General features: G+C 39.0%; 1 long non-coding RNA gene across 1 annotated transcript in view; it reads left to right on the top strand.

Moving 5' to 3' along the window:
* LOC129371684 (uncharacterized) overlaps positions 1-11,140 on the top strand; it is a 29,336-nt gene extending 18,196 nt beyond the window's left edge. Inside the window, exon 3 of the long non-coding RNA XR_008607186.1 lies at positions 10,545-11,140. This is a non-coding gene — a long non-coding RNA (uncharacterized LOC129371684). The remainder of the gene's footprint in view (positions 1-10,544) is intronic.
* The last annotated feature ends 1,883 nt before the right edge of the window (positions 11,141-13,023 follow it).

The raw sequence follows: 13,023 nt of genomic DNA, 5'->3' as shown, positions 1-13,023 counted from the left end.
CATAGCAATTTTTGCTTTGCATTTGTAAAGTCAGAGGAATCTATTTCACATATTGAAAAGGTCAACGTAGCCTGCTTCAAAATCCAAAATCTGTGTTTTTGCAATTACTTTAGAATAATATTAGGGAGTAAAACAAGATGATTTTTTTTTTCTCCAACACATTTTGATTTGCCTTCTCAGTATGTCAGTCCAGGCCTGTTCCCCTAACATTCAGTCCTGAGTGAATCGTAGACGGTGTCGCTCAGAGTGTTTTCAGAACTGACAGTCCGGTACACTCAGTTCAATTGGGCACCAAAGTTACAACATTTGTTACATTTTCAGCTGGTGTGGTTCGCTTTCACACTGCACTGTGTCAAATAGACCAAACCCTTTAAAAAACCCATTCACCATTGAAGTGAATACACAAAAACCTCTGAAGAAGACACAGAGTGTAACTTCCTTCTTCACTAAAGAAAAGGAAATGTGGTGTAGTGGTGTGAAAAAAGGAGCCCTCACCCCCGCCCGCCCATAAACTTACCATAAAATCTCAAGGTTGAACAACAGAGACATGTTGTGATTGGTTCTGCTAACACTTTTTACACATCATGGCAACTATTCTATTGAGAGACTCCCAGACAAGCCAGAATAAAGTCACCTAAGATTTGTGATTTTTTTGTTTGTTTTGGTTTTGTTCCTACACATCTATCACATGAACATGTGATAGATGAACATGTGATAGATGTGTGGACTTGAGGGTGGATTTGAATGTATTGGAACTAGATTTATTTTGCTGACAATGCAATAAAAATATTCAATATGTAGAGAAATGAGACTGTGGGGTCCCAGGATTTATTTTTGTCTTTGGCAAAACATCACAAACTCTGTCTCCCACTAGCACTAGATATCCATGTTTGTTTTGATTGTTATTTACCCAGCATGCCCTACAGTGTAGCCTGCTTCCTGCTTCCTGTCCGCTTGCGGTGCAAGTTAATAAAATAATAGAAATCAATGAATAATAAAAACGGAATATAACAAAGTTGCAAAGAAAACACCATATAGTCAAAATCATATACTTCAAGTGTGTTAGACAGTGTTTCATTTATTATGTTTTAAAAGCAAATCTAAACAGGTGTCTTTTTAGTCAGTCTTTCTGCTGCTTTGCAGTTTTCTGCAAGTTTGTTCCAGATTTGTGGTGCTAATAAAGGCCCCCTTAAATGCAACTGGCCTCAAGGTAAAAGTTAGTCACTCAATATTTTTTGGTCGCATCGAGAACTCTCTGGCACGAAGTTCTAGGTTAGATCAGGTTTTGCAGACATTTATTAATTTAATTTACCAAAAATTTTTTTATATGTTGCACACATATTTAGCCCTGAATACACATTGCTTCTGAAGAGCTCCTCTTTTCTTTTGCCCATTTGAAGGCTCCCCTCTCCTCTTGTTCAAGCTGATTATGCTGATGTTAGAGCCTGTAAGCTAATATAGTTAAAAAACTATAGGCTGAGATGAGCTGTAGGACATTTCACAGATGAGATTATTTGTGGTAGAAATTCTTGGAATTGCTCACGTTGACCAGAAAGCCGTGTGTCACATGATCTAAAGCGCTTTCATGTTGCATTGCGGCTGCCAGTGTGGCATTAGGCTCATGTGTGTGTTGGACTTGAGTTCCTTTTATGCGTCTCCAGTGGTCAGTCTGTGGCCGGACTCAAAACGGGAAAGGCTACTCAGACCGTCAGGAAACAGGGTCATATGCGCCTTCTGTTCTCTTGTGGTTTTATGGCAGAAACAATAATGTTCTGACCCCTCTAAAAACGTTTATAAAGGATGAGATGAGTAAGAAAATCAATGTCAAAGAAGAAGTACAACATGTAAATATTTGTATTTACAAAGTGTGTACTTTTACTCTTAATGGGAGAGTCATTGAATGTTTCAAAAGTGTTGGGACAAGTCACAGTACAGATTTTTGACAAAGTTTATTATTTGTCAACGGTTTATACACCAGCTCCCCTGTCAACGTATATTTTCTATAAATTTGTAAAGAAAATTGATGACTTTTTCAAAAAATTTTCTATACATATAGAATAACTTTGTTCTCAATATCCGATAATATTATCTTGAGTAACAAAGCTCATTTTGTTGCAATTTGAAAAGTAGCTTAACTCCAAAAATTTCCAATTTGTGACTTTCAGAGGTTAAGATTCAGTCAAACTAAAAAAAAAAAAAAAAAATATATATATATATATATATATATATATATATATATATATTTTTTTTTTTTTTTTTTTTTTTTTGTTTTGTTTTTTTTTTTGTTTTTTTGAAAGAGTAAATGGACAAAGAAAAAATGTAGAAGTGGTATAAACAAGTGAATCAAAAGCTGAGAAAGAGACAGAAGTTGGGTTAACTTTTCCTTATAGCTTAACCTGCTACTACAACAGCAGAATAACTTTTACCACAATATTGTGTTTAGAAATGACCAATACTGGTCAAGCACGTCTGAGCTGTTGTGACGTCCAGACATAAAGGTGTGTGCTTTAAGTTGCATCTTATTTTGAAGTTAGAAGGGAAGTACGTTTTGAGTTGCCCTGTTGTGCTGAACAGTCAGTTTAACGATGCACTGAATTATGGGTTAACTATACCACAATCATTGCATTCAATTTTCTGAATATTCTGAAGGTCAGCAAACTATGTGAAAAAGGGTTTGCCTATGTCTGTGAACAGACCATGTGAAGAAGCCTGAGCTTTTGGCCAAATGAACTCAGGAATGTTCATAGGCTTTTCAAGGTTTTCACAGATTTGGAATGTTTTGCCCTCCTCTAATTCAGAATCTAAAATATTAATACAGATCAAACTTGAACTGGATGATTGAGCTTCAAACAGGGCGCACGTTTCTTTCACACATTCTTAATATGGTCAGGATAATGCCTGATAGTTTGTTTAACCATGGCATATAATACTTTCCCTAACAGTCAAAAGCTTTGCTGACTTATGACAATTGTCTACGACACTTACACTACATGTTTTACATAAGTGCTAAAAATGCTGATCTGCCTAAGATGAGCTGAATGACTCCAACTAACCCAGAACGTTTTCTATACCCAAGTTGAAACAGAGGAGTCATAAGAAAATTTCCTCACACCTTTCAAGCTGAAGCTATCTTTACACACAAGTACCCTCTCTGACTTTAACTGCATTGGATTTTAGTTTCACAACGGAGTGTATATCAAGCGTGCCTTTGTGGCCCTGCTGCGGCCCATAATGAATGCATGGCTAAAATAACTAAGTGGCAGAGGGAGTGAGGTAGGAAGGGAACATGGGGTGGGGAGGGCGGAAGAGATGAGGCTGGGGGTGGGGTGGTGCGTGCTCAGAGTGAGAATCATTCTGTAAAGGTGGAGACAGCAAGAGAGAGAGAGAAAGAAAGGTGAAAACATAAGGGAGGTCAGCTCTGATATGGCAGTTGGTATACATGTTTCCTGATGTTAAAAAACATAGTTTTACTTGTTTTAACAAAGACTTTTGGCTTCTTCCTGCTCAGTAAACTGAACTGTGCCCATTCATTTATCCCTGCTCAGGTTGTGGTTATACGTCTTGCAGGAGTGAGCTACAAACTTTTATAAGTAGATAATAAATGTCCCAAGGAGCTCATCATCTGCTAATTCTAAGGAAAGATACCGTCTAAACATTTCTAGTGAGGATCCATGAGTGGAGTAGAGAGGCCTGAGTTTTCGTTAAGCATTGTGTATGTTGACGAAGAAACGTTCCCAGAGAGTGAGAGGGATAATTGAATATATCATCCAAATAGGTATTGATCGTCTTAAGGGTGTTACCGTTAGATTAAAAGGTCAAAGAATAAAACTGCTTTGAGGATTAAATTATTGTGAGGTAAAATCAAGAGCGTAGAAAGATAAAGACTGCAGTAATCAGAATGTATGAGCCCTGCAGACATGCTTATTGATGTTCAATAGATGTTTAGAATCCCGTCAAGACACATTATGAACCGTAAGCAAACCCATTAGGACATTTATCTACTGCAAGGAGAGTTTGGGTTGGCTGGGACGCTGCTTGGTGAGTGTGTTGGCTGTTTGACTTGCTCAACAATATCCGCTATGGTGTGAAAATAAAAAAATGTTATAAAGGTTTGCAGGGTGGCACCCTAGCCAAGAAGCGGAACAAGGTCAGGAAGCGCTTTTCTTTTTTTTGTTTCTTTTTAATCCAGACCTGTTTTATCTTTGGGGACGATGAAGAGAGGAAATGACTAAGCACAAGATACAGGCTCCTGTTACCCTTCTGTCTCTTTCTCCGATCAACCAATCGGGCACGCAAATAGTGCTGAGTCAGCCACTGGGTTCTGCTCACGTATAAACGAAGGGTGGGGCAAGGGGGACGCTAGTGTCTGCAGTGGACTGCAGCAGCACTGCCGGCGCTGTCCTCATGGCTACAGGAACTGAATCACCAGCTTCCAAGTCTCAGAGCCTTCGACTCTCTTAGATTGGCCCTAAACGTCTTTACTGGATAATATACACGCCACCTTACCCATTCCTGTAGTCAGTAGGTAATTAGTGGGAATAAATATGGCAAGCCACTGAAGATAAAGTTTATAGCCTGGCGACGGGTCAGCTTGTTTCATTGCTATAGTGAGCCTTGCATTAAGGTAATTACAAGTCATTTCACATTTTCATCATGTGTGCATTCAAGTTTTCTTTGGGTTGAACCTTTGAAGCTGACTTAACTGAAATGCTGTATTAAGCATATTGCCACTTAAAAGGGATTTATGATATATTTCATATCAGATCTCAAACAGCAGAACTCAGGGCCAAGACGAAGTGTGTGTGCGGGTCAGTGAAGGCATCATTTTGTTCCGATATTGCCCTCTGTATTCTTTTACTGGATATCTGGTCATTGTGTAACAAAACAGTCTCAACCCAAATTCTAACATATTATTTTACCCTGACTGCCCCTTCTTAACAGACCTGCTTGTAGTAATTAATAGAGCAAATCTCAATTCATGCTATAAGAATAGGCAGTACCAGCGCTGAAATCACATTTCACTGTCAACATTGGAAGAGTTTTATATCCTCTGTTAACCTGTATGGAGCCATAGGGTGGGATAAAAGGATGGAGGCTCCTTTCTCCAGGAGCCAATAGGTGAGATGCAGGCTCACCTGTATCTATTCCATCAAAGGGCAGCACAAAATGTTTAAGTATATTTTATTTTAAATCCAACTTTTGTGGCTTCAGTTGAAGTAGTGATAGTTCTCGACAGTCTATCACTGTCTTCCCTGCTTTATTCAAAGTCTGCTGGACTTCTAACCATTTTACCGAGGTGACAGGAAGTGATCCTAGGCCAGCCCTCCCACATGGCGTGGCGCCGGGTGGAAAGCGGAGGTCTGGCAGTCACCGAGACAGTCACTGAGACCTACTTGTCCTGATAAGGAGAAAGAGAGAGCGAGCAGGCGGGCAGACATGGTCAGTGAGTGAAGAGGCTGTGAAGCTGAGGGGAGTGGCACTGCAGACAGGTTGTATCAGCTCAGTCCCTGGAGTGTCAGGTCATACATCTGTAATGAAAATATCACAATGACCAGGACTGACAGAGTCAACTGCAGGACTGGTTACAGAGTGTCACCCCACTTACATGGTGCTTGGCTGGCAGCTGCACTGTTACACCACCTGTATGGTATACGTCTCCCCAGGGACACCACACACTCCAAACTCCTGACCTTTCCCTTTATGACTCCTTGACTGTCTTGGACCGCCGGCGTCCAGCTGTCCCTAACCATCATCTCCTCCTCCCCTCTGTCTACAATATAAGGGCAGGAATGCAGTGGACAGCACAGTCCCAGAATAGACAAGTAGCAGCCCCTATCTCCAACCACACAATCTGCCTGATAGAGGGCACCTACATTACAAGGCAGCCTGGAGCAAGAGAGCAGACACATGCAGCACGTTGGCACACATACAGAAGTCTCTGCTGCAAAGATGCAAAACTTGTGAATGCACAACACTTTTGCTTATTGTGGGTTAGATCCTGATGGTGACGCCATCCCCTCCTGTCTCTGCCCCCAGTTTAGTGTTGAAAGAAGAGTCACTGTCAAAGCCTTCAGCTGGCACCTGATCGAGGTTAATGATAAAACGAAATGGGTGTAACGATTCTGTTTGATGTTGGGTCTGAGTGGAGGTGCGCGGGGTGAAGGAGGGTTGGATGTTTGATGAGTGTGTGGCCTGGAGATTGGTGGAGTGAAGCACTGAAAGCGCAGCAAAGGGATTCTCTCCCTAATCTACAGAAAATCCTGCTGTGAAAAGGATTCTGGGTGTAGCGCTTTCTCCTCTGAAGACGATATTCGCGCTCGAATGCTCACAGAAGCTGGCAAAGCAGTCTTGGCTCTCGTTCTCTGTCTAATGTGGACACTCACAGGTCATTATCTGCCAAAAGAGGAGCAGAGGCATGGTTCAAACGGGGGGCCTCACTGACATTGAAAGCAGACGTGAGCAATCCGTACGAGTTATATGCCTGGAGTCACCGGATTCATGAGCATTCCTGCTGCCTCGCTGCATGTTGATAGCTGGAACTGGCAGAAGATTCAAGGCATGAAAGCTCAGATTCTCTTCCATATACCACATGCTGAGTTTCTACGCAATCCGGGAAAGGTGGGATGTGATTTAATAGTAGGGAAATATGGCAAATTAAAGATATGGCGGGGAATTGTGTGAGCTTGTCTAAATCCATCCATCCATCCATCCATCCATGGTCTGCTCTTGTCCATCCATTCCTCTCCCCTGTGGTCTGTTTTTTGACATGAGAAATGTCCTCCTGCTCCTTCCAGTTCCTTTTACACCCCGATGCATAGTCATCAATTTGCGAAACTCTTGGGTGACAACTTTATTAAACATAAGAGGGATGGAGTTAACAGGAAAGGATGAGAGATCACTCTTTCCCTACCTTCGTACATATAGTGACAGTATTTTATTTATGTTTTTTACACAATTTAGATGCAGTGAGTCTGATGTATTTGTTATCTCTGAAGGGGTGGAAAGTTTTGATACAGGACTGACACTGGAAGTACTCACACACACTACAAATGCGTACTTTGTGAGAGCCAAAACCAAACAGAGGCTTGGAGGATCTCAAACCCGCCGAACGTAATAGCTGTCAAATATGACTTGAATTTGGAGAAAACACTGCATTTTCTGACTTTTTCAGGGATTTTAGGCAGGAACAGAAGGTTTTAAGAAAAGTGTATCTGCTGATGATTGTGCCAACAGAGGAATGAAAGCTCACTTTATGTGGGTTTCACAGATTGTCTGAAAATTTTGCAGTAGAATTTATGACCTCCAGGCTGAAACTGCTTGAAACTCTTGTTTTCAGCAATAAATGTTTCATGACGTTCACCTTCACCACCACTGTTCATTCAAATTAATGGATCTGATTTCAGGTAACACAGTCCAATTAGTGATCCATACATGGTAGGATCAAACTGGATCACCATTTGAAATGCAAGCAAAGAAGAAGGTTTTTTTTTTTTGCATTAACTTAATATTATTAGACATCTTTTTATGGCAAAGTAAAAATACTTGCTGTGTTTCTAAATTTGTGTTAACATTTAGAAACAAAGGTTGAAAGCTTGTTTGCTTGAAGAAAACTGAACCACCTGTCAACCAGCTGATGTCTTTACATTTCTCAACGACTACTTCACATTTTTCTGCCTAGAAGGAAGATCCCTCCATTATTCATTTGGATGCCTGGTTCTGCCATTTTACTCCATTCAGTATAATTCTGTCCCAGAAGTGATTTGTATTCAACCTTCTTATAAAAAATGTATCTGTAACTATGATAGATTTAGGCTATAGGAATACTTCAGATTGCATTAAACCAGGGTTTATTAAAGGTTATGAGTATCTTCATTTTGAAACAAGATGCATCCAAAGTGCATCTTAAAACATCTCTAAACTCTAAGTAATCACTGTGGAATGAACAGCCAAGTTTTGATTAAAAGCTTAATTAGACACAAGTTTAATTAGAAACTTTAACAGTTGAGCAAATTTTAAAACAAGTGTGTAACATAATCTTGCAACTTTGTAAAAAAGAAAATCAAACTGTGCAACTGAAAATTAATTGTAATTCCCACGGCTGCAAAAATAATACATTCAATATTCCAGTCGTAATCGTCTAATTCTGATAATGATACGCATCCCAAAGCAGTAATATTAAATATCAGCAGCAAATTTCAGTAGCTCCTTTGAATGTTGTGTTGATTATTTAAAGATAAAATAAAGACTAATTTATTAAAAGAGCCTTTCAGTTAAATCCAGCCTGTATTTTTCATCTTTACCTTTATGTCATTCCATTAATCCATAAGTATTTTTAGTTATGTTGATATTTTACTGTAAAGCACTTTGTGCATAAATCAAGTTTATTTCAACAAACAAGCTGAGATTAGCTAAAGAGGCTGACTGCTGATATATTGACCAGCAGAGGTTGTAAAACAACGCAATGACTCCTATACTGTATAGGCACCTCACTGTTGCTTTGTCATGTTATCCATGAAAGGAATTTAATTTTTTTTTCAAACATGAACTCAAGGGATGGTATGATTTAAATCTTAGTGGTTTTTTTTTTTTTTTAAACTTAGCTTATCTGCCTGATGGAAAACTTTGAATGTGTTAAAAATCCTTCTAAGCTGAAGTGGTTTTAAGCTGGGTATAAACAGCCTCTGCTCTGCTGGGACGAGCCTAAGGGACAACCCAATCTGAATCAGACAGTAATCTCTGCCATGTACAACATTAACCTCTCCTAATTGTTTATCAGAACCTCTTTTCAAAAAGGCATGAATGACGTCTTTGAAGCTGTAGTAATAATAGTGACATACATTTCTGGATCCACAAACGTAAGCACCGGATTGGTCAAACAAAAGGAGTTTTGTGAGCAGATACACTCAGGACCAAATTTAAAGCTTAAAAAAAATAGAAGCCAGGACTTCAGACGGAGAGGCGCTGAAGCTATGGGAGGAGAAGAAGAACATGATGGGGAACAGGAGGACAGCAGAGTGGAAAGAGACGGTTTACATAAACAGAAATGAGTGTCAGTTTGGAATGTCCGGTTGAGTAAGAATGTGGAAATCTAGAGTTCCCAGGTGAAACAATGGAGTCCTTATGCAAAGCGTTGTCATCATAGATGCTGGGTTGATGTGAGACGAATGCTGGTGATCTAGTCTGCTTCAGACTGAAGAGAAAACTGTCAAAAGAACATCTGAAACTCTCTTACCCAGATCACACACGCAAATGTTTAGATTCAGGTGTTTTCAGATACACTCCACATCGAGCTGCAGTCGCCACTAAATACATGTTGTATTAACTTGTGCTGTGTATTTTTCAGTGATGACATAGTTTGTTGTTTGTTGCTATAGCTTCATGGTTTTGTTTTTTTCTCTTTCTGCACATGTGGAAACAGACTTCTAGACTGTTATAATCCCCGTGTCCGTCTTTCCTTTCACTGTTTCTCTTTAAACCTTTTTCCCATCGTTCCCTCTTTCTTTCCCTCCTCTGTGTCCGTTGCATTTGAAAGCAATCCAAAGCAATTTCTTAAAAAAAGAGGAAAGAAAAGAAAAGAAAATTAGATCTACAGTCTAAAAGTATTCTGGTCTGGTAAATTCTTTATCCACTGCAGCAAAGCACCAATCACCCACCTACACACACCCATACACTCACCTTTGCTAAGTTGTCGTTTACTGTAGGTCCTTTTACATTATGTGAACAAATCATGTGCTGACAAGCAGAAAGAACTGTAAATGTGAAAGCTGAGACATATTATTGTTATTTACATAAATAATAATAATAATAACAACAAAATCACATCAATAAAACACCCATCTCTAAGATTTTGCAGCCAGTACCTTCTAAAAACAATTTATTTCCTAATGATTAAGTTATTAGCTGGACTAATTGAACCAGGAAATGAGTTACTCCAAGGATGAGCGGAGCGGTGAGCCAGCAGCACTGTGAGTACATGGACTCTGTGCCACTGCGTTCACCACAGCGGCAACGATAGACGGCCTTTTCCACGTCCCAAAAATGACAGAGAATAAAAACCAAGAGTTTAGGAAAGAAACAGGGCACAGGGTACGAGGGTGAGAAAGAAACAGGAAGAACGGATGTTCTGCATAGCGCCGGAGGTCAATGAGAGTTAATTTTCCTGCCGTCCTATCCGCTGGCTTCATTAGCAGTATTGACAGTTAGGTGATGAATTCATTGTTTTCTCTGGTTTGTCTGCAGCCATCATTTATATGCGCTCCTCTGTTATCTCTCAGGGCCCTGCTCCCTGTTTTTCTAGTCGCTTTTTCATCGCCTACATTTTTCTCCGTCCTCTATCTCTCCTGTTCTCCTCTGTTCTTTTTCATCATCTTTTCTTCTTCAACTCTTTAAGCACACACAATTTTTTTTCCCTGTATTTCCATACAGTAAAGAAAAACTAGTTACTATTGGTGACAGTTTGAAAGTGTATAGTGCATTGTGAATGCAAATAGAGATGATGCACACATACGTGATTCCACTCACATTTGGGCTCTTGTCTCTTTCAGATTATTCCCTCTTCAACCTCGTCTTCTCCTTGGACCCAAAATGCTTTGCTAAAGCTGGTAAAATGGAACCAAATCAACTGTTTAATGGATTTGGTCCCCTTCAACCAGCTGTAGCTGTGCATTGATCACTCCGAGGAGCCGACGGACAGCCACGCAGTGGGACAAAAGCGACGCCTCTTTTTTCCTCTCCACACATAAACTCATTGTCGTGTGTTTCTCAGCACCGGCGACTGTGTGCATTTATCTCTGTTAAAAAGATTACCAGAAGCAATTTATTTAATCTGACTTAAACAAGCCAAGTAAGTAATTATAGATATCTTAGTGCATGAATTGTTATGCTGTGTAAAGCTGTAACTGTATTGTCCTTTGGAGAATTGAATTGTTCTTTGGAGATTTTCCCCAAAAGTCTACTGAGAGGTGGAGTTATAAAGAAGTGAAATGGCTGAAACACTTTGAGAAAGATGCTCAGGTTTGTGTGCTCATGTGTGTATTAAATTTCAGTTTAATAAAGCCTTATTCCCAACTTCAAAGACCAACTAAGTATGTGCTTACAAAGCGGTGCTGGAGCTCATAAGTAATAAAGTTGCTCTCATCAAGTGATTGTGATGTTTTTAATAAGAACATGACTGGGATCCAGCTGGTCCCTGGGCATAAATTACATCCAAAATTTTATTGACATTAACAGCATGCTGAGCGGCAGATTTATGCAAGGCCAACTCAATCACTATCAGTGATTGAGTTGAACTATTGTTCTCAGTTACACCTGCAGTTTTCCACGCCTTCATGATGAAGATCCGTTTTCGCCATTCCTGGTTAAGAAGTCTATATGTACATGTACCAAATCTAAGCCTTTTACACATGGCAAAGGGCTTAAATTAGAGTAGATTTATGAAGGTGGGGAATAAAAATCTCCTCTGATACAGTTAATATCTTCCAGGTCTGTGCCTCACCGTTCAGCAGTAGAGTCGGCAAATGGCGTTTTGTGTTAGTACTCCCTGTAGAACCATCTATCAGTAACTTGAAGTTGCATCTTTTCCAACTGTAGACATTATTATAATGTCATTTTGCACATGTCATTTTGGTAATCATTAAGGGTCAAAATTATCTAAATTATCTGATAGTTTTAGACATTAATCCTCTCCAGAAAAGTGTCATTTCGATATTCCGGCCCTTCAGACAATCAAAGCTCTTAACACTTAAAATCAATTGTAAAAACAATTAAACAAATTGGTTCGTACACATCAGATGTTTCAACATTTTGAATAATAATGCAGCTTCTCCTAATCCCATCATGTGACCATGTGTGCCTTGCCATCTAAGTTTAGATTAGTTTAGTTTGAGTTAATTCTCATACTTTTTATGATAACTGCGTCGCTGTTTCCTCGTTTTGTTTTGTGTTTTTCACAGAATTTGTGTAGTTAAGTCATGTCAGGCTTGCATAATCTTTGTTTTCAACACTGACCACGGATGACAGATGAAAAATTTCCCTTTGATGAAAAATATTCTTTTGGCTAATTTTGCCACATTTTCAGAAATATTAATTAATGCATGTTTTCCCTGCCAAATAAATGAAATGAAATGAAACTATCTGGGAAAAAAAATGTAAGTAGAATAAACACTCAAACCTTTGACACCAATAAAAAGAAACATGCTGGCATAACCCTTTAAAGAATATATGTAAAAAGTATTTTAGTTATGGATTTTCAATTTTTGTAAATGTTTTCAAATGTTTAGGAATGTTCCCTTAGAGATGTGTGCAAAGTGTGCTGTAATTGTTTGTGGGCTGGGTACCATACTATGGTGCGTGACATGATAAATAAATCAAAAAATCAAATCATATTAATATTAATCATATTAAGGGATTTTGCTCACTTCTTCCTACACAATTTTTAAATAGACATTTTCCTCCAGCTGCACAGGCAAAAAGCAAAGGGCTCTTACACTAGTTATGTGAAATTGATAGTGCTAAGTGTAAATAACCTATTCTATTTTAAAACTTTAATTAGCTGCCTGAAGCCAAAAGGACTCTTTTTGTGCTCCTAGAATAATAATAATAATAATAAAAGTCTTGTTGCTGGTGGGAGCAAAAAAGGTTTGATGCTCATAAAAATCCTCTTTAAATACATGTAACTAAATCATCTTGAAAAACTTTTATTTATTTTAAGCAAAGTTTCCAGGAACTTTTATTTAGTGATCTTTTTGTTTCCCTGTGGTATAAATATAACATGACACAGCGACCCATTTAGCTATGAGTCATGAGGACGGATGACAATCCATTTTTATCTTGTTACCAGACACACAGAAAATGAAGGTAAGAGAAGAACAATCTCTGAAACTCACCGTTGGAGAGCAGCAGCAAAGCATGGTGTCTCGGGATGAAAATGTCACAATGATGACTCTCACACCCAGGGTTAAACGTAGTATTTCTCTTTCAAACTCCCAGGGGACTGTGTTAATGCAAGGCATTATAATCTTTTTG

Source organism: Poeciliopsis prolifica, unplaced genomic scaffold (assembly GCF_027474105.1).
Source record: "Poeciliopsis prolifica strain line A6 unplaced genomic scaffold, Auburn_PproV2 SCAFFOLD027, whole genome shotgun sequence".
Classification (NCBI taxonomy): Eukaryota; Metazoa; Chordata; class Actinopteri; order Cyprinodontiformes; family Poeciliidae; genus Poeciliopsis; species Poeciliopsis prolifica.
The sequence above is the reverse complement of the archived record's forward strand: the minus strand, read 5'-3'. Positions and strand labels throughout refer to the sequence as shown.